Here is a 23,521-nt window from a genome sequence, read left to right as displayed (position 1 = left end):
AATTGTTTCGTAATTTCCGAAATTTCGTAAATATCGAACTTTTTAAAAGAAGAATTTCGGAATTCTTTTAAATAACGAAACGCAAAAACCCCCTAAAAACAAATCGAATTTAGAAACAAATTTTTCCGTGGTTGGACAGCCCTAATGTGTATGTCTCTTTGGGATAGGGTGCAGTGGTTTCTTCACTTGTTCTTGCTCTCTGCCCTGTCCAGAAATCTGGGACTGTTGTTGATCCTTCTTACCAGTGAGAAATGAAAGGATGGGACGGGTGATTCAGACCATGAAGATCCAGCTGCTCTGGGATTCAAAGAAGAATGAGATTGAATGAGAAATTGTGACATTCTCAAAGAAGTAGCAAGAATGGGAGTTGTAAAGTTACAGAAGAATTATACCTGGTAGAAAAGAGATTAAAGACTGGTGATAACTACCAGTCTGGTGTGTCCACCTTGACTTCATGGCATCCTGACCCAAAATGTATATGAAGGGGTATCTTAAAATATGGATGACCTTCTGTTAGTGACAGATGCATGTATAAATGTCAACATGAATTATTTGGTATGTTGTGTAGAGAAATAATGTGAATTATGGTTGTTATTTGCAGTTTGCAGTAGTGGGTTGTGCACTGTTCATTGTGCAATGCCATCCTGTCACTGAAATGTGTTGCACATTTTTGTTGTTCTGCATAGAGCTTGTATAGTGTATTTCTGCCTGTGGATATTCATGTTATCCTGAGGGAATGAAGGATGTGCTTTAAATGTGTTTTAAAGTATACATTCTAAACATGGAAAAGATGAAAATGACAGAACGTGTTTATAATTACTTTGAAGTCATTTCCACTCTAACCCTCCACTGTCACATCATTGATCAAGGTGTTCTGAGATAAAATGCGGAAAATGGTAGGGTCTCCATGTATGTTGTGCCAGTTACACCAAATACAATAGTACAACACAGCAGATGCTGCTCTCTATACACCGATGCTGGAACCAATGTCTATTTATGTCTTTCAAATGCATTCTGAGAGGTCTTTCTTCAGAGCTATGCATTGTAGATTGGGACAGGCAAAGTTTGGAAACATAGATAGGTATGTTATCCTGAGTCAAATCACAATTTTATTTCATGAACTTGGATTGGCAGTGGCTGTCCAAAATTTCCTAGCAGAACATGGATATCCATGGTATGCCTTAGTAGCAAGTGGGCTCAATCATTCTATATTCTGAGATAAATGTGGAAAATGATAGGGTAGTAAGATATGAGGCCCTTGCTTGCCTTGGATGAACTATGACAACACCTGCTCTTAGATCATCAAATGATGTGCACCTGGGCAAAGCTGGAAGAAGCGAACAAAATGCTTTTGCCAAATTCAGATTTCTATAATGCAAGCCAAGCTTAGATCCTGGCTGGTGGATTTTGCTATTTAGCAGACTGAAATTCAGAAACATCATTTATAATCTTGATGAATGTGACATTTCTAACCAGAACTGAAAGGTGGGATTACATGCAAATATTTCTAGACCAGCTTTCATGACCTATGCAGCTCACATGGCCACATCATTCTTTGCTTGGGAATCAACATTATGTAACACCATCAGTTCTAATACACCATCAGTTCTAATATTCCTTTCTCAATTTCTGTGGTCTTACAAAGGCTTTCTCAATGGGCAAACTTTGCAACAACCAAGACATAATGGGGGAGGGGGGGCTTTAAATTTTAATAAGTTAAACATTCCATGAATGAAGCCTCAATGACTATCCTAAGAATCTTTAACTGTCCTTCCCATGGTACTGCATATATAGACTTCCCCTCTTCTACTTACAAGGGTATACAGGAAAGCCCTTTCTGACATTTTCTGAACATAAAGAGAATGTGGTTTAGGAAGCAGTCAATGATGTCAAGGCAGAGATAGTTTGAGATCTGATAAACACACTGAAGAAATTGAAGTTGTTAGAGGGACAAGGAAAAAAGAGGCTGTTTTCTTTTTCCTACTTCTTTCCCCCAGGCTCACAACAACAGCTGAGAGGTTCCTGCATACAGTTCTGTCCCTTTATATACTATTGGGTTATAGGTTAGCAGTCATATATGTGCACCCAGGAGCAGTGTTCATTTCCCATTATACAGCTGTACCCATTTCCATGGGTATACAAGGGGAACTGGAATGTGCTAGGCACACCCATGCACCAACCAATGGCCAAGAGGATGTAGCTGTATCAATGAACAGCCGCTATTGCATATCCACTCCATGGCTAGGGTTGTTGCTCAAGGGGATACAGGATGCCTTCTTCTGTAACATGGGAAGGAGGGAAGGCATGCAGACACAAGCTGTCTGTAACCAACTGAATTTTAACCCTTGCATACACAGCTTATGTCTTCCTGCAATGCAGCAATGCATGGGAAGTGGTGTGAAAGACCCCCCCCCCCCCCCACACACACACCATGTTCTAAAACTTTTAACCCTCAGTGTGTTTTTCCTGCTGTTTGATGTTTATCTAACTTTTGTCTCTAGATATCTTTTTAACAGTTTCTTAACATACTTCTTCCTATTTCTGTGTAATGATTTTGCCTTTGACATATAAGATATGTTTTTAAGCGTCTGCCATGAAACAATTTTAACAGAGAAAACCTGTTATTGAGAATGAAAAGCATAACAATTACATAAAGTCAGTTTTAGATCTGTTTCCTATGGGTAAGCAATGGCTTTCTGGGTGCCACTCTGTGGTGAAAATATAACATCCTACAAAATCTACAAAATTCCGTACAATTATATGAATAATTATTTCCCCACTAAGAACATTATTATGTTTTAATGCATATTGAACTAAAGCTCCCTTCTAGACAGATAATATAAGATTGTTTTCACTGTTCTACATGAGTTTTTTTTTAAAAAAATCTTCATTACAAAGCACTATCGCAAGGAGAAATTGATTAGTAAATAGTCTAGCACAGTAGGGTGTTAGAAGGACTTTTTTGTCTATCTGTACACATAAGTAAAGCTATAAAATATTTAGAAACAGGGCAAAATTAGTAATAAGGAGGAATAAAAACTGTCTCTTTCAGCAGGATTTCTATCAGTACTAGGCTTGTGCATAAGTTTCTAAAGATGGATTCTGACATGTGGACATGGCCCACGCCTAAAATTTAAGAATCAAAACTTACTCAATCCTTTTTCATTTGTATTTTGTAAATCTCAAAAGACTCCCCCCCCCCCCAAAGTCAGCTTCATTTTCATGACAAGCAAGCAAAGCAAAGCCAAAGAGGCTCCCATTCCTCTGTAAATTAATGGCCCTCGCCATTAGGAGAGGGGAAGCAGGGAGGAATGTTCGCTGGGAAATAGCACAGAACTCTGGGAAATGTAGTTTGGGAAGGCGAGGAGCCCTATGGCAAAGAATGCAAAAGGTCATGCCCTAAACTACATTTCCCAGAATTCTGCTTGCATCAGAAAGCCCCAATCAGGATAGGGGAGAGATTTGTCCTTCCATAGCAGCAGCAGCAGCCAGCCAGCCAGAGTTTAGTTGAATCTGCAAAGAGGAGGATTGAAACTGACTGTTACTTCTAGTAATTACATTTATTTTATTTATTTATTTACTATATTTGTATACCGCCCCTCTCAGCCTGGAGGCAACTTGAGGCAGTTTACAATTGGCAGTCAGTGCCCCACAAATAAAATACAATCAAAAACATTACATATAATATAAACCATATAAAAGCAATAAAACAATTAAAAAACATAAAGTACAAGTCCTCAGCGTCTTATCATTAAAATCATTTTCCGTCGCATTGTCCAATTGTTCCATCAGTCTCAATTAATCAGTTATACTGCATCTGCAAATGCCTGCTCAAACAGCCAGGTTTTATCTCTCTTTTGAAATGTTAAGAGGGAGGGGGCTGATCTAATATCCCTAAGTAGGGTGTTCCATAGCCGAGAGGGCCACTGTTGAGAAGGCCCTGTCTCTCGTTCCCGCCAATCAGATCTGTGAAGAAGGCAGGACCAAGAGCAGGGCCTCTCCAGATGATCTTAAGCACCTAGATGGTTCATAGGGGGAGATGTGTTCGGACAGGTAAATTGGGCTGGAACCATTTAGAGCTTTAAAGACTAAAGCCAGCACTTTGAATTGTGCCCAGTAGCAAACTGGCAGCCAGTGGAGCTGGTGCAGCAGAGGAGTTGTATGCTCCTTGCGCGCCACTCCTGTTAACAACTTGGCTGCTGTTCTTTGGACCAATTGAAGCTTCTGAACAGTCTTCAAAGGCAGCCCCACATAGAGCGCATTGCAGTAGTCTATACGGAATGTAACGAGAGCATGGACTGCCGTGGTCAAGTCAGATTTCACAAGGTATGGGTGCAGCTGATGCACAAGTTTTAACTGTGCAAATGCTCCCCTGGTCACCTGTCTCTGTACTCTGGTCGGGCTCCCTTCCAACTCAATAGGGGAAGCATATGAATTTGTTTAGAGGCTGGATGGCCTTGGGCTCCCTTTGGGCTGATAAAGGCGGGATACAAATAACTGTAAATAAATGGTTTTTTTTTTCAAAACTTTAAAAGTTTCCCAAAAATCAGTAGATGTATGAATATTTCTGAAAGTTGGGGGGATGATCCCATTATCTTGTATCATTGGATAGAAAATCCAAGGAGATGACTCTTGAGGGATTTTTAAAACGTTGTTAATAAAAACTTTGAAAATTCTGCAAAACTCTGCTTGTGCATTTTGGCTGAACCTTGAGCTGTTTCTGCTATCTGGATTTGAGGGGAGGGTTCATTTTCATGCTCCTCCTGAAAATGCGGCAGTGTAGAAAGGGCGTACGTTTCTTCTCAAAGGACACAACAAACATTTTTAACAACTTTCTTTCAAATACACAAAAGTCTTTGAAAACATCACACTTTTTACAGCTTATTTGCAATTCAGAACATTGTGTGCAAAACTGTGTATTGTTGTTTTGCACATAAAACAGTGTTTTTTCTACAGAAAGCAACACTTATTCTGCAGAAAATGCCCCTTCCTGTGTAGATAGTGATTCTTTTTGTGCAGAGAAACCACTTGCAATTTTTTTACTGAATAGATCCCAAATCGTAAATAATCTCATCATTTCAGGGCTCCTTTTGTTAGAGTTTCTCAACAACCAACAGATATCTTTCCCTATCATGGAGAGAGCAATATTTATTCTATCACATAAACAATCAGGCCCCACCTCCTTAATTCAATCTTTTGTAGAGTTAAACCCCCTTCAGTTACATTCATTCAGTTACTAAAAAATCAAGAATGTGCAAATACTAGTAGATTGATTCCAGGATAATTGTTCTAGAAACACTTGTATTCCAAGTGTACGATTTGCAAGGACATGTTTTGTTTTCAAGTGTATTGAAGTAGAATGAAGCACAAGTTTGCTATAAGTTATTCTCTCAGTACATATTGTGGTGATGGTGAGCTGTTCTGATATAAAAATACAGCAACTACAGTATCTATGCCCCATGTTTGGAATTTTCCATCAGAACTCATCTACAGTGCCAGAACTCAGCTCCAGTCTTTCTTCTTTCCAATACTTCCTTCAAACTCATCTCTTTCATGAAGTGAACCCCTTTACTCATCCAAGAGTTGGCCAAAGGATTGCTGTCTGAGGAAAAACAAGATACTTTCTCAGTTTGATGTTGGAAATGCAGTCACATAATGCATAGCATTTGGCTTTAGCAAGCTACTTCAGGAGGTGCAAACAAACTATTCTTCTACTCAAGAGGCAAGTGGCTGGGTATCTCTTTTCCATCCATCGTCTGTCAGAAAAGATGTAAATGTTTGCTTATTTCATTTTCCTGATCAATATTTGGAAGCTTTGAAGCATGGAGCAGTTATTATGACCTTTTGTTCCTTTTTTTAAGTTGCCAACTCCTTTGTTAATATATTTAGTTTTTTCTGCAAAGTACAATATTTTTCACACAATCCATGTTTCCATTTTGAAAATGCAGTGATAATTCCTGCTCAAATATTTTGTAAAGATGGAAGATATAAGATGGGTCTTAACATGGCAAAATATGTCTTCTACGGTCATTCTTTCCTGTCTCTTAAGATAAGAAATATTGTGAATATATATTATATTCCTCCATCTCGTTTACTGGTGTACTTCTCAAAATAAGGTCCTCTCTTTCTATCATGTTTTATTTTCCCTGTAAAGCACTATACACAATGGTGGTATCATCTCAATAAGATGTTAAGAATAATATTGTCTTCTCCCATCTTTCCCAATGTACAGCTACAAGTAAAGCCTGGGCAGTTTCTGCTGGGATGGCAATTTCTACTATTTTCTCTATTTGTCCCTGACCTTCGTCTCCTCACATATGTATTCCTCTGACTCCAGGTCTAGCTGTTTCTCACAGTTTCCCCCTGTGTTCCCAGCTACATGACTAAATGCTTTAATTTATTATCCACCAAGTTATTTTGCCTTGCTCTCTTTGTGTAATTTATACCATACCCTTCCTGCTGTTTTCTGTTATTTAATTCTATAACACTTTGTGGGATACAAACCACTCTGTGCCACATTATATTGTATCAATGCAGCACATCTTTAATAAAGTTGTTCTCAAATAACATTCCAATAAATGGAATGTATCTGTTGAGAAATGTGCTGCTGCATATCAACATGAAAAGCAGCACAGAATAATGGGATACAAGGTGAATGGAAGAGATAGGTGTGGGGCTGGTGAGGAAATTGCTATCTCAGTTTATGTTTCCCCATGCCAGTCCACTCCCACCCACATACATGTGCAATCATCCATTTGCTTGTAAAGTTGTGAGTCTCTTTGTTTTGAGCTTTCCTGGGTTAAATTGTCAACTATAATTATTTACAACATGTTTCTGGAAAAAATATGAAGACTAATTCCATTTAATAACTGTCAAATGATAACAAGCAGCATGCAAGAAAAAGGCTGGATGTATTTTCTTTAGTCTGGGTGAGATTTATTGTCAGAGATGGGGTATTTGAGCAACATTCAAAGTGGGGGGGGGGAGAAGGAGAGGATGGGGGAAAAGCACAAAGGGTTTGTATGTTTATTTGTTTCTCTTTCAAAATATTTTGTACTGGAGTTCAGTTATATTCCCAGCACACTTTGTAAAAGGTCATACCAATTAATGTGCTAATAGAAAAGGTAAAATCAGCAGCATTCACAAATTGACAAAAGCATTTTCAGAGCTCAAACATCAATTGAACACTTCTGTGTACTGATGGACAACACTCAAGGACCCCTTTGAAGCATTCTTGACATGTGTGAATAGGAGACACATTGATGCAATGGTAGGAGGATCTTCTCTTCTATATATGTTCATAGAATGCCTGAAGGAACATCACACACAAAGCTCTTCAGAGACAGTGATTATTCCCTTCAGGCATTACATTGAACATGTGGAGCAGGATGGCTAGATCTTTTCTTAATTCATATAAAACATCCACCTAAAATGACATTAGGTTTGAAACCTTTGGTGTAGTTCCTAGCTTTCTCCTCTGGCCATAGGAACACTGCTGTTCCTTCTATAAACACATTTCTTTGTTTCTGTGTGGAAAAATATTCTTTAGGACAGAACAGCTTCTTTCTAGAACAAAGTTATATTTTATTATTATTAAACAGTGCATTTTGTAGATAATATGTTCAAAGTGCTTTCTTTCCATACAAAAATACATGTTCTGTTTCAAAAAGTAGTATTTTTAAAGGAAAACTCCACTTAGATTTCCTATGCAGAAATTTGTGTTTGCACAAACTGAATAAATTGTTTATTTTCTCTATTCCTCTTTACTGTAGTAATGAAACAAGTTTAAATGCCAAATTTAAATTAACTTAAGTGTTATAAACATTTCTCCTTCAACAAAAAATGTAATTAGTGTATGATTTTTGTTTTATTTTGCTGATTAGCAATTAAAGAACCTTTCTGGTATTTTTTTTTTTCTTTCTTCCTTGGTTCTTTAGAGGCTGTATCTCTAATCTAGATATCTCTTCCCAGGGAGACAAGTTTCAATCAGGGCCCTTCCACACAGCCATATAACCCAGAATATCAAGGCAAAATAACTCAGAATATCTGCTTTGAACTGGAATATCTGTGTCCACACTGCCATATATCCCAATTCAAAGCAAAAAAAAATGTGGGATGCTAGTCAGCTGTGTGGAAAGGGCTTCAAACTTGTTTTGTAACTCAGATTGACCTGATGTAAAGGTGGAATGAGGCTATTGCTGGGGAGATTTTGTTATTAGGCATTTTGTTATTTTTTTATTAAATGTAGCTCTTTCTATATTTTATACATATTTTTATTTGCCCCCAAGCCCATTGGCTGTAACTTACATGTACATACTGCATCAAAGTACAGGTTGAACATCCCTCATCTGGAATTCTGAAATTTTAAATACTCCAAAATTGTCTACATGGGTAGCTGAAGTAGTGACATTTTTTCTTTCTAATGATACAATGCACACAGATTTTGTTTCACATACAAAATTTATTAAAAATATTCTCCAAAATTATCTTTGGTCTAAGTGTATAAAGTGCATGTGAAACATATATGTGAAGTGTATTTCCAAGAGGTACTAAATCCAAATTTTAAAAATGAGTTATAGGTGGAAGCACATTGTTGGCTAGAAGTAGAATATTAAGTACAGATCAAAACTATTAAAATGCATCAAATCCTTTTGGTACGGGGCTTGGGAAATTGCATTTTATAGGGGAGAATATCCTCAGCATGTTCTTTTTTTCCCTATAAAATTAATCAAATGGATTTGGTAACTTTTGGAAACAAGCTCCACTAATGCATGTAATGTTTAGATTTGGGTACTATCTTCAAGATGTTTCATTACGTTTGTATATTTACATACAAAAAAATCCAAATCTCTTTTGCTCCCAAGCATTTTGGATCAGGGACATTCTACCTATAGTAGTGTTCATATCCATAATCTTGTGAAAATAAAAACCTTTAAGATGTTTTTACATTTATAAAGCCTCCCCTCCCTTTTCCCATTATATACTTAAAGTGCAAGTGAGCCTTACAAATGTTACATGTTAAATCTTTAGTTTTTTTTCCATATTTATAGTAGGTGCATTAAAATTGTGTGTGAGAGAGAGGAAGAGAGAGAGAGAAGTCAATCTATATCATGCTGTCTAAGCTTTTAATCCATGTGATTTTATCTACAACTATTGTGGAATGTCACTTTGCATTTGCTTTAACTTTGCTTTGTTATTTTTGTTCACTGGAGACATTCTGAATAATCTTGTCCAGCCGTTCCCTGTCAGATATCTTTGGGTTTCTTCCACTGTGTGTCTTGTATGGTTCTGTGATGTTGCTCATGGTGGTTTGGATCCTTTTTAGATTTCTTTATGCTGTACCTTGGTGATAAAGGCTTTTCTTTAACTAGGCACAGCAGATAACACCAGGAGACACAGCAGAGATAATCATATCTTCTCATAACGTTGCTGATTTGGAACAGGAAAGCTGTTTAATTTCTAGCCTTAATGAAATATTCAGGCCAGCTGCCTATATTACCTACAAGTCACTTTTATTTTATTTTATTATTTTGTAAAGAGAACTAGAGAGGAAGATGTGTGATTAATATTATGCTTCTTAAGGGATTTGAATGATCCACTCTTGGCAAAAACAATTTCTAACATCCAGCATAAAATTAGCGCTAACAGAGTGTACTGTCACCCAGTATTAAATCTCTTTGACTGATTAAAGCCTACCTTGCTTTTCTCACATTTATATTAATTGGAGAACGGTCCTTTGCAAAGGAAGTGATAATTGAATTGCCAGGTTTTCAATAATACTTCAATCCTCCTCAGCAACTCTGATTTCCACCCTGCTTGTCCTCTATCAAGGTAGCCAGTTGGAAATGCACCAACACAAATTCACACTGTATACCATTGTATCTAAGATATATTATTTAACTCTGCAGTATACTAAGTCAGTTTCAACTTAGTGTGTGGATGCCTTAATTTTTCTCTTAGACAAAGAGATGCTTTTGGCTCTTCACATTGTTCTTGATTCCCTTACTGGGCCAGGGTTTAGCATGGTGGGTTAAACTGCCAGTGGCAGAAAATCTTATCAATTGAAAGGTCAACAGTTCAAGTCAGGATTGGAGTGAGCTCTCAACCATCATCCCAGCTTCTGCTCACCTAGCAGTTCAAAAACAGTAATGAGTAGATAAATAGGTACTGCTTTAGCAATAGGTAATAAAAGATGCCCATGTGGACATGCTGGCGATTTGATCAGGAGAGCGTCTAAAGACAACAAAGCTCCTTGGCATGGAAGATGGAGCAACAGCACACACACACACACCCATGGCTGCAGTTGAGCACAGCCTCCAGATGCCGGAGATTGAAAAAGATGGGAAATATTTACTTTTCTTTTTGTACTGTCTGTCTTTGTTAATAATGGCATTGAATGCTTACCATATATGTGTATTGTAATCTGCCTTGAGTCCCCTTGGGGAAATAGGGCAGAATATAAATAAAACATATTATTATTATTATTATTATTATTATTATTATTATTATTATCATTACCATCATTGGCTATGTTTGTTGGGATGTCTAGGAGTTGATGTTCAACATATCTGAAGAAACAAAGATTTCCCAGCTGTGATACTGGCATAACTTTGCATCCAACACAAATACTTTGCTATGTATATAGGTTTAGTATTCCCTTAGTATAAACTTCTAAGTCTAGATAGCCTATCAAGCTGAAAATCATTCAGTTAATCTCTATGCTAATATCAAACTAAAATGATGATTTTTCCCAAAGTAGGAATTATAATGTTTTGCTCATGATGGAGTTCAAAAATTCAAAATTTTAAAACCTTGTCTAAATCATAAATAATAGCATTCACATTCTGTCAAACTTTTATCTTGCATTCAGAACACAAAACCTCTGTTTTCTCCATGCCGGTATTTAATGCTAAAAATAAGAGGTTATTCAGATTACCTTTGCATGGTAGATCTATTCCATGAAGCTATAGATTTTTGTGATGGGAACTTTGAACTTATTGCAAGAATTGAATAAATCCCTAAAGTGATTTCTCTTTTCATGACTTTTCTTGGCTGGCATTTTTGTTTCTAGACCACTATATGTTCAATATTTTCTTAAGCAAGTTTTTCATAATTGGACATGTGAGTGCACACTCCCATTCACTAAGGTTTGTTGATGCAGTTTTCAGAAACATATGCAATGTTTACTGCATATTTTTCAAAAACATATTCATGTATATGGATTGCATGGACTGCATTGTAAGCTTAAATAGTACAGTACAGATTACATTTAGATTCATGTCAGTTCTGTAGAAGTGTGTATGTCCATTGAATAAAACATTGTTGTGAAGAGTGTATTATAATGCATTCGTAACAAGAAGCAATAAATCAGTATTTGAATTTCAAGAGGGAGATGAATGGGAACGAAACTCTACAAGCAGAAACTGGTAATTATATTAGCATCAAGACAACATGCACATTATCATTGCTCTTGTTGCTGAATGTGTCTACTATCCCTAATATGATCTATGAAATACAACAACAAATGGACCTAGAGACCTTACAGCATCTGGAACTGTTCCAAGGTGAGGGGTTGAGCTGCTGGAGCAGAGCAAAATGGCCGCCCAGATTCGCCCCTTTCCAGCATCCCATGCTCACTGGGGGACATGGAAATGACAAGGCGGTCAAAACAGGCATTCCTGCTTAGATTTAATTTACTGGAAAGCGCTGGACTGAATGGAAAACACACACACACTTTTTACTCAGGTTGGCCGCAGACCTTTAAATCTGGGGCATTTAACCAGTCTTCAATAGTTGTTTCTCACCAGTGGCCCACCTTTCCTTTCTTTATTCTCTAGTTTTTATCATAGCTCTTGAGACTGGCAGTTGGCATGGGTCTTTAATCCAAGAAGTGGAATCCTGACCATTTGAGGGCCGTATTATAGACACCCCTTCCCAGGCAGAGGGTAAGTTGGGGACAAATTGGGGCATTGTTTTACCCCTACTGACACCATCGCAGGATCTGTCAGGGACCAGATAGCCCAGATCCAGACAAACTGCAGTTTAGCACAAATTGTAGCTTGTACCTGCTATGAGCTGTTGCCATACTCTTCTTTATCTGTCCTAAAATTAGTAAAATTGCTATTGTACTTATTTATTTTATTTATTTACAGTATTTATATTCCACCCTTCTCACCCTGCAGGGGACTCAGGTTGGATTACAATGTACATATACAGGCAAACATTCAATGCCATGGACGCACAACACATATAGACAAACAGGCAGAGGCTATTTAACATTCCAACTTTTTCTGGCCACCAGGGGAGCTGTCACTTCACTGTCCATCTGTGACACTGATGAAGTACTTCCTCATTCCCTGCATGCTTGCTGGAGATGTATATGGCCACATAAGTTAGTTAAATTAGCCTCCCCACATACCTAATTTTCCTACTTTACAGATGCAACTGTCTTTCAGGTTGCAAAGGTCGACAACAAGCTACACAAATTGGCCGGAAACTCACTCTGACCCGGGCTGGCTTCGAACTCATGACCTTTCAGTCAGTAGTGATCTTAATACAGCTGACTCCTAGCCAGCTGTGCCACAGTCCCGGTGCTTGCCAACTAGCATTCCATTGTATAACATTATTACTTTTCATAAGTTTATATTTCTCCTGTGAGTGCCTCTGTTATTTCTTCATACCTTTTTTTACTTTGCATGCCCATTATTAAATGTGTGTTATCCCTGTATCTACTGTTTTTGATGTGCTCACCATCATTTCCCTCTGCCTGCACAACAAGCCTAGAATAGCTGGTATATCTTCTTTGTTGGCAGAATTACACACATCAGCCCCCTCCCCCCAAGAAACTGAGATATGTTTGTACATATTCCATCTGTTTTTTCCTCTCTTGAGATTAACGCATGTGCTCCACTGCAAGACATGTTAAATGGAAACGCTTAATTGTAGTCTGAAATAAATTGAGCTATGAATAGTGATTTGGGCATTGTACACTGGAACTTGGAGAAAAAATGATATTTTTTTTAATCAGCTAAAATGGTTTTACACTAACTTTGTAGTGTAGTTCTGGTTCTCTCAGTATGGCCCTAGCATCTGAAGGAATGCCAAAAATCCTTGTTGACATTTGTTCAGTGGCACAGCAAATGCCAGAAATGTACTATCATTGCTATTAAACTGCTAGGAAACTTTCTCTACTCATGCCAAAGTCCTTAAGAGCCATTCTGTGTCAAGGGAAGACAGTGCTAGACTGGATTAGCTAATGATATGAGTTCCCCTTCAAAGAAGTGGTAAACATTTTGAAAACCATGTCTCACCTGATCGGGAAAAATAGAACAAAAAGATTTTTTCAGATAGGCAAATGGAACTCTGCCAGATTTCTGGGACAATGCCTCACAATTATCTGAATCCTAGATTTAGTTTGATAACAATTTTATCACAGCCATTTATCTATCCTTGCCCCTAGTCATCTATAAAATATATCTAAGAAGGTGATTGTTCTTCAAGTCACTCCAAAAGCAGAGGTAGATATGTATGCACCTATAGTGCTCAATTAAGCCAAATGTGTTTTATATTTAAAACTTACCATGAGATCATTTAAGCGGCTGTGACCCACTAATTTTAACACATGTAGACCCAGTAACTCGGTGGAAAGCTACTGATGGTTCTTCTCCACCTCTGACTCTGCGGAGATTTTCCTTCCACCTTCCTTAGGAGATGAAAATTCTATCAATGTGAGCACAAACTCATGCATATGCACATGTGATGCAGCAGCTAGAAAGACCAGTGCAGCCCTTAATGGTTCTGGCCCAGTTTACTTGTTCGAACGTATCTCCCGTTATGGTTCACCTAGGACCCTAAGATCATCTGAGGAGACCCTGCTCATTGTCCCCCCATTGTCACAATCATGTCTGGGGGGACAAAGGACAGGGCCCCCTGGCTATGGAACTCCCTCCGGAGTGAAATTAGATCTGCTGCATCCCTCTTGACCTTCCGGAAACAAGTAATATCCTGGCAATGGGATCAGGCTTTTGGAGAATAGGCTGACCTACTGACATGTTTAGAACTGATGGACTGCCTTGGATAATGATTTAAATCGGTGACTGCTGATTATTTGTTGTCTGTTTTTATATTGTTTTTATATTGTTTATATGGTTTTATACCATTTATACTGTTTTATATTGTTGTTATTATTACATTGCTGTTAATTGTATATTTATGTTTTGATGTGGGCGCCATGGGATTCCACTTTGTTAGCCGTCCTGAGTCCCTCTGCAGAGATTGAGAAAGGACAGGTTATAAAAGCTCTAAATAAATAAATAAATAAATAAATAAATTCTAGGCTGCACCAATAAAGTATCATGTCTAGTTCGAGGGAAGAAATAGTCCTACTCTATTCTGCTTTAGTAAGACCTGACCTAGGATTATTTCATCCAGTTTTGTGCACCTCAATTCAGGAAGGATAGTGATAGGCTAGAATGTGTCCAGAGAAGGGCAGTCAGAAAGATCTAAGGTTTGAAAACCAAGCCCTATGAGAAATGGTTGAGGGAACAGGGTATGTTTTACTTGGAGAAAAAAAGGCTGAGAAGGAGATGACATAATAGCCATGTTTAAAAAATTGAAAGGATGCCACATTAAGAAGGGGACAGACTTGTTTTCTGCTGCTCTAGAGACTAGGAACTGAGCAATGGATTGAAATTAAAGGGAAAAAGATTCTACTTAAACATTAAGATCGACTTCCTGATGGCAAGAGCTGTTTGTCAGTGGAATACACTTCCTCAGAACATAGTGGAGTCTTTATGCAGGAACAGAGGTTATAAGCAAAGTCCAGATGGCCACTTGTGGGGGGTGCTTTGATAGTGTGTTCTAGCATGGTAGGGGTCTGGACTGGAAGCCTCTTGTGATCTTAAAAAGGAGCATGAAACACATTAATGGTGAAAAAAATTCCAACCAAGCAATTTATATCAGCCAGAAGGGTATCTCAACATGAAACCACTTCTTTTGGACATTACCTTGAGAAGTTCCAAATTGCAAAAGAGCCTATGTCATATTCAGCTCAAGTGATCAGAACACAATTCCCCAACCCAAACTATTTAAGCATTCTTATGCTACTCACAATTGAGATGGAATTGTGGGTTTGCATCTTAATGGAAAAGGGAAGTGTGGTCATTTTGTCTATTCTCAATCAATCTTCTGCTTAGATGAGGCAGGATGCCACTGTTTTCCTTTGCTTACCTCCCAGTAACATGGTTCCCTGAGGTTTTCATATTGTCCTTAGAAACATCTCAAAGTTTTGATTATTGGTTGCTCTCATTGGGCCTTTGTCCCCATGATCTCAGGTGTTCTTTCGTGACACTGACCCCAATAACCTCCATCACCCTTTGCTTATCTGTAAATATATTGTGCTACTTGGCTCTATTGCCTAGATAAAAGAGAACCATCATGGGGGAGGGGGGAGAGATCTGAATCAGGGACACAATAACTACATTACCTTAAGACAGTTATCTAAATATATCAATAGATAGCTCAAATGTACAAGTTGTACATCTCAGTATTGCAAAAATGTCCATTTATGCTATCAATCTAAGGGAAGTGGATCTAGGATTCTACCTTTACAGAAGCTGCTAGTCTTCATCTCATGCTAATAGCGCATGGATCAGCAATTCAGCTATGACATTTTAAGGTCAGGACTGCTCAGTTGTTTATGTTTAAGAAGCTCGGAGAAAAAGGCAGCACTTATACCATGGTTTACTCTCCCCATCTGTGAGTCATCCTTGGCTTGATATAACTTTATTTTATACCTCTGCAAGAACTGTACATTTTTCAGTTACTAGTGAAACAGCTGCCAAATGGTGATGAAAATGTCTTTTCCAGTTGTCAGAATAAACTCTCAGCCTCAGCCTCTTTCAAATTGCTGGGAAACCATTACAAGCGGGTGCATCATGTCTATGTAAATGAAGTATCAAATAAATAGACTAAAATGCATGGATGGGAAGTGAGCAGCCAGAAAATGAATTTGTTATATTTGGAAAAGGTGAACTACAAGGGCTTGCTTTTAAAAAATGTTCCTGCTTGGAATGTTCCCAAAATTCAGTAGGCACACTTTAGATCACCAAAATTTAAATCATGTTTAACTAGTACCTTAATTGGTGGAATTTTTGGAGAATTCAGAATCTGAATTGCTTAATCTGAAAGAGCTTTTCTTTTGGTAGCCTAGTGCCAGTGCACATATGTTTTGATAATGAAGCTAAACATTTGCCTTGGCACAGCTGAGTGTAACATAAGGACTCTGGATTCCTTGTTTAAACTGAGCACATAAATTTCATTCCTGGTCATGACTATAGCTATGATATCACTATCACTACTCATGAGTATAGCTCAAATATTATTGGATATTATTGGAATGGTATCTAATGGGATCATATTCTCATACAGTAAAATTGTGGTTCCAATTCCATTAGCAGCCAGGTGGAGGACATTGGAAATGGTCTCCATATGTTATATCATCCCATTCATTGCTGTGACTATCATATTGTGATTCGATCTGCTCTAATTCTGTGTTATTGGCTTCCAATTTTGGGGTTGTAGAAACTCATATGATATATCCAATCCATGAAATGCATGTCCCTAGATGTTACAGCAAAGAAGAAAATGGGAAAGCCTGGCAGCCTCCACATGGAAAATGTGACAAATAGTCTGGCTTTAGGTGTTTAACTCAAATGATCTGTGGATTACAATGCTAATCATCTTTATCACTGCAAAGTAGACTTTTGCACAGATTTGTTTTGGCTGTTTGCCATTGGTTTCTTTGGCATGATCGGCTTCTTTGCCTTCAACGGCAAAGGCTCCACCACAATGTTTTCTTTGACAGAGCTGGATCATGTGACTGCTGGTCATGGCTCTTTCTGCTCTATTTGGGATCATACGGTACACAGAGAGGCTGCTGCATGCTCACATAGGGTTTCCCTGTGAGCCCTGCCTGTTGGGCCAATCAGAATAGAAGCACCTCCATTTCTCAGTTGCATCCTGGATCTAGAGAGAGTTGCCTTGCCATTTGTTCTCAGCTTTAGGTTTTGGCTTGGCTTCTAGCATTTAATATTTTGATTTTACTTCCCCCCCCCCCCCTTTATTTTTTTGATTCTTTATCTAGTGGGAATTGGAGTTGAAAAGTGCAGGTGGGTGGGTGTGCGGTGTTTGGGGATTTGTGACTGGGTGTGCTCTTCTTTTAAGGTGGTTCTGAGCTTTGAATTACACTTTAGCTTCTACTAAAGCCTTTAACCTTTTCTCTTTTGTCCCCTACCTGCTCTTTTTCATCAAAATAGTACTTTTAAAAGAGTATTATTAATAATGATAGGAATTCCAGAAAACAGCAAAGCGTCATTTTCAGAAAAACTACCTACCTACCTACCTACCTACCTACCTACCTACCTAAACTTACCGCTCTGAGTCGCCTAAGGGCTGAGAAGAGTGGTACACAAATGAAGTAAACAAACAAACAAATAAACAAGGTAAAGGTAAAGGTAGTCCCCTGACATTAAGTCCAGTCATGTCTGACTCTGGGGTGTGGTGCTCATCTCCATTTCTAAGCCGAAGAGCCAGCGTTGTCCGTAGACACTTCCAAGGTCATGTGGCCGGCATGAGTGCATGGAGCGCCGTTACCTTCCCGCCGGAGCGGTACCTATTGATCTACTCATATTTGCATGTTTTCGAACTGCTAGGTTGGCAGAAGCTAGGGCTGACAGCGGAAGCTCACGCCGCTCCCCGGAATCGAACCTGCGACCTTTCGATCAACAAGCTTAGCAGCTCAGTGCTTTAACCCACTGCGCCACCGGGGGCTCCTAAATAAACAAACAAATAAATATTTATATAAATAAACAAACAAACAAACAAACAAATAAATAAATAAATACCTAATAATTTCTTTCCTTAGCAATCACATTTCAACTTCTCTCTGTTTATATTTCTTTCGCAACACCTTGCCCAAACATCTCAGAGCCCCTTTCTCAATTATCAATCCTAAGCATGAGCGGCAGCCCTGCAAGTGGGGAGACTGGCACCAGTGATAGTCTCAGGGTGGGGTTCTATGCCAGGGTGGTTGTCAAAAAGGTTGGGTGTGAGATGAATGACAAGCCAGCCATGAAGGACAGACCTAAGTGTTTCATTCCAGTGATACCTGGATGAGCCGCTGGAGGATCTGTCCTGTGATCCATTGGCCTACTGTACTCCCAGAAACAGAGATGTCCAGATTTGGCAATGGTGGCCAGGAAGTACCTCAGCCGCCCATATTGTTTGCTTGCTTGTGAATGGTGGGCTCCTGGCCTCTTCCTTGTAGAAACAAGAAATGCATTGGAAAAAGTTGGTGTTTTTTTATTAATAAAGAAAGTGGACTCTCTTTGACATTTGACAGGAAGGAATGGTGCCCCCCCCCCCCAATTGCCACCAATATGCCAAATCTAGCTGCATTTTCCGGCTACAGACCAAAAATGCCAATTCAAGAGTCACGTGAAAATGAATCTATGGTGCCCCAGAATCTGGATATCAAAAACAGCTTGATGTTCAGCCAAAATGTAAAGCCTAGTGCACGGCATTTGTACTGGGAAATAAAGAAGGTAAAATAGATATTATTTTCTGTGATAAATGGGACAATTAAAGTTCCATTCAGCTATCTATCCTGGAAGGTTTAGGCCAGGGAAAAGCTATATTTCATGGAAAGCTCAGATAATGCATCAATCAGGAAGTTATACAATATTTTATTCATCGGTTTCCATAAAGACTTGAACAGCACCTGGAAACTCCTGGTTCCATAGTGATGTAACTACATTCAGAGCCACAGTTCACAATTCATGTAATTGTACTGGTTTGCTCATCCCCTTAATGACATACAACGGGTGAAGTCCATCTTAAACCTTTATAACTCTGCTAGAAGTTGTAATTCTGTTCAGACTACCCAATGACTAATAAAAGGTAAAGGTTTCCCTTTGACATTAGGTCTAGTTGAGTCTGACTCTGGAGGGTGGTGCTTGTCTCTATTTCTAAACCAAAAAGCCAGAGTTGTCCATAGACATGTGGCCAGTATGACTAGGACATGTGGCTGGTATGACTGCATAGAGCAGTGTTACCTTCCTGTCAAGGTGGTACCTATTGATCTACTCACATGTTTTCAAACTGCTAGCTTGGCAAAAGCTGGGGCTAACAATGAGAGCTCACCCTTTTCCATAGATTCAAACTACTAACCTTCTGATCAGCAAGTTCTGCAGCTTAGTTGTTAACACGCTGTGCCACCATGGCCTCTCAATGACTAATATCACCACCCGCCCCCCATTTTTTCTCTGCTACAGTGACAGGCATCCTCCATTTATTTGGGGGGTTTCCAAGGTTCCAGTGGATGATGTCATTGCTGTGTGTTCAACTATAGCCAAATACTTTTTTCCAGTGTCTTTCCACTGACTAGGAAATAACTGTGTTATGGGGTTGGCAGCAAAGAAATGTGATTATGTGATTATGGGGTGGGGTGGGGTGATCATATTATAGTTATGCATGCATGATACATGTTTTCATCCACTATATGCATGCTAGTCATGAACAAAAGATCATTGCTCACTAGCTAGAAAGTGGAACCAGACTCCTGAGTTGGTAACTAAAAAGCCACTTTATTAATCATTTAAACTTCCATGTTGAACTTTGATGATCTGCAGCTGGGAGAAGTTTAAAGAAGGTTCTAGCTAAGGCGGGGGTTCCAACTTGACCTCATCTTGAGCTACCCAAGAGTTAAGCACCATACTGGCTGAAGATCCAGACATGTGTCAACAAGGGAGACCTTTCTAGGAAACTTCACCCCTATTCCATTTTTATTTCATAAAGTGAATTCTTGCTATTACCTTTCATTTAGATAGGTCATGAAAAAGAAAGGAAGAAAAGTGGGATGATTTAAGGTAAGAAGTGAATGTTATACTATAGTCTATTCACCCAAAAAGAAATGAGATGACATCCCATATCATCTTCAGCACAGCTTAACAGTGTTTGAACTTTGCAGAATGCCTTGCATTTTTTATTACACTGCCACTGTGGTGAGCTAACATGGAAGTGATTGAGAGAAAGCGATACTATGGACAGGGCATTATGCATGGACTGCAGTAAGCCTTCATTAGGCACCATTGCTCATGAAAAGTTCTTATATTCAGTTTAAAGGTATCCCATTTACTTCCCTACACATTGCATGGAATTCAATTTGGTGTGTTTCTCCAACCTTCAATGTCGCATTTTTAGAGGGCTACTGTGAGGAGCAGAGAATAGAAACGTCTGGTTGTTACATTCCAGTTGCATTTACAGTATAATCCCCATATCTATGCAGGATATGTTCCCAGACTTTGCATGGATATGTAAAACTGTGAATTAAAGCAATTCTTACCATTTCAAATGGGACAAATGGTGGAGATACTGAGGAAGAGGGTGTACAGGAGGCTTGTACAGGAGGCCCTAATTTTCAAATATGAAAATTTCTGTACAACCATTTTTCAAATGTGAACTGAATAAGGTATCTTCAGGACATGTAACTGAGATTTGTACAATACTTGGGGAAATTAAAAGAGACAAAAGAAGATCTAAGTAAAACAATATATTGATAAATATGGCATAACTTTCAGGAGATCTTGGTGATAATTACCTGGAATTTTATAATATAAAATGTTATATATGCTATTTTTGTTTGTAAAAAGCAAAATTAATAAATCAATCAATAAAAAGAAGGCAAAGACAAATATTTGTCCTTAGGCCAAACCTTGAGACTCCCAAACACTTTTAGGAACTTTGAATATTCTCAAAGACAAGCAAACTTTCAAACCTTCATGGTTGCAATGTGGAGATATTTCTTGTGGCTCATTTGCAATGCACAAAACTAGCTAGCTGACTGGAATCCAATGATTTCTGCTGCTCTTTAAGGACACCATTGTGGATATCTCAATGTTTTGTTCTAAACTCCTTAACTTTACAGTCACTTTGCATTGTCTCAGTACAGGGACTGTGTGCTTTATTTGATTTAGAAAAGCAGCAGTTCTCGAACTTAGAAGAAGAGTACGCTAAATGATTTTCTCCCGTGTTAAACTCCCAGTGCTAGCTTCCCTTTAAATTTCATATTGATTTTAAGAACAAAAAATGAGTCTCTTATACACAGAGCTTTTTACAAATAGATTGTAATAGTATCCACTCCAGGTGTTTATGTCAGCAAAAGGGGAATAGGTGGTAAGTTAGTATATTCCACAAAATATCTACTTCATGATGTCTTTAAGACTAAGAGGAAAAAATATCCGGAATCTATCATAGTATACTGCTATAAGGCTATGTTCCACTTTACATTGCAATGCACTTTACATTGGGCTACCTTTGTGCCAAATTCAGAAACTCCAGTTGGTTAAAAATATGGCAGCCAGATTAGTAACAGGAACATCTAGGAGTGAGCATATTACACCTATCCTCAAGTCACTCCACTGGCTGCTAATTTGTTTCCAGGCAAAGCTAATGGTGCTTGTTTTGACCTTTAAAGCCCTACATGGTTTGGGTCCAGGTTACCTACAGGATCTCCTTTTCCTTTACAATCAGTCCTGGACACTGAGGTCCTCTGGGGTTCGTCTGCCCCAGCCTGCTAGAACCTGACTGGTGACTGTCACCCAGAAGAACTTTTCATCAGCCTCCCCAAAACTGTGGAATGACCTGTGGATAGAGCTCCAACAGCTAGATCAGTTGTTGGAATTTAAGACACAAGTGAAAACCTAATTCTACTGGCAGACAGTTTTGATGTAAAATTTTAAACTTCCACTCTATATCTTACTTTTGTTTTGTGTATTTTAAGATATTTTTATGGAAATCTGTTTTCATTGTCACAGCAAAATTTGGGGGGTTCTGTGTATTGCAACAAAAAATCATCTATAGCAGAAGCACTTCCCCTCTAATTAAGGAGCAGATAAATACAACTTGTCTTGTCAGTAGAAAAGTTTATACAGGGATATTTACACATCTGTAGCAGAAGATCTTGTCTATTCTCCAGCCCTTCTTCCTGATACACTCAGTTAGTTTATACCTTCTTCTTGGCAACAGACTTTCTCTTAATGAGTGAAAAATTAATTTTAAAACATTTTAAAGCATTCTTCTCATCTTTATCCTACACTGCTAAGGTTAGGCTGCCAGTTATTTGTATCTATCTAGTAATGAACGGAAATTTTTGTTCTCCATAAATTGTGGAATTTAAGTCCAAACCATCATGAATTACTACATCCTGAGTTTGCTATTCTTACTACTCTATGGGATTCTGTGAGTTGAAGGGTCAAAAACTATAGGATTTTACTGTTAAGCTCCATGCCTATCAAGTTTATTTTTTCTGAACATGCCAATAACTCCATTCACTTTTTTATCTGCAATTCTTTGTACAGTTTTGTAGGATGTCAGAATCTTATCCCATCATTAGTCATTGAGAGCTGGAACAAAATTTACTACAGCCATTGCAGTTAGAGATGAGCATGCTGTAGTGGTTTGAATGTTGAACTAGGCTCCTGGGAGATCAGCTGCGACTATTGGAAAACAATACAAAAACTAAATAATAGATATTTCCACCATCCCCACGGAAAACTAGAAATTTTTCAATATAGATACAATTTCCCTCCATATTTTTTCACACTCATATTTTTTTAAAATATAATGCCAGGAAATCAAATCTCTGATTTAATGTTATTCCTTCATTGCTTGTTTGTATCACTAGGTAATACAAACAAGCAGTTACACCAGATAATTGTTCCTCTATATCTATGCCAACTGGATTTCTTTTTTTAGCATTTTATTTTTCATTATGAACTTGATTAACATAAACTATGTACTGTAGCAAAATGCAAAACAAAATGAAACAGATGTTTCTCCTTACACTTCAACAGGCACACACATATTAAATTCAACTATAAGGGCATAAGTGATGACCTCTCACACTGTGCCAGTCCCATTATTCTGGACATGTGATTCATGTAAAACAGAATTCCTACCATATAATGCAACAGCCAATGCATTATTTATAGACTAGATTTTAACATCTATTTTATGCATAGTTTTGGATGATTCACTTTTTTTGAATCATCCAAAATCATCCCCCCCCCCCCCACTTCTGATGCATCATTTTTGTGTGTCAGGAGTATTCTCCAGAGGAGGGGGCTACAGCCCCCCCCCCCGAGTAAGTTTTGGAGAGGAAAATGGGGGTTGGGAGGAGGGGGTGGGCACCATCTCACTCCTACAGGTTCCAAGGGCCCAAAGTACTGGGATGGCTGTGAGGATTCACTCTTGGGACTGTGGAAGGCAGGCACATGCTAATATTACGCTCTGGAGCTTTAGCATGAGGTCCAAATCTTTGCAGGCATTGAATTAATTCAGAGCAAACTGGGATATCCCAGTTTTCTTTAGAGTAATGCAAGTTTACCTCAGTTGTTTTTTGGACACATCAGGTAAACTCATGATGGGCCTCGAGACATTAGGCAGTATAGAAGGGCCCCAAGAA

The sequence above is a fragment of the Anolis sagrei genome, chromosome 3 (genome assembly GCF_037176765.1).
Source record: "Anolis sagrei isolate rAnoSag1 chromosome 3, rAnoSag1.mat, whole genome shotgun sequence".
Taxonomy (NCBI): Eukaryota; Metazoa; Chordata; class Lepidosauria; order Squamata; family Dactyloidae; genus Anolis; species Anolis sagrei.
The sequence above is the reverse complement of the archived record's forward strand: the minus strand, read 5'-3'. Positions refer to the sequence as shown.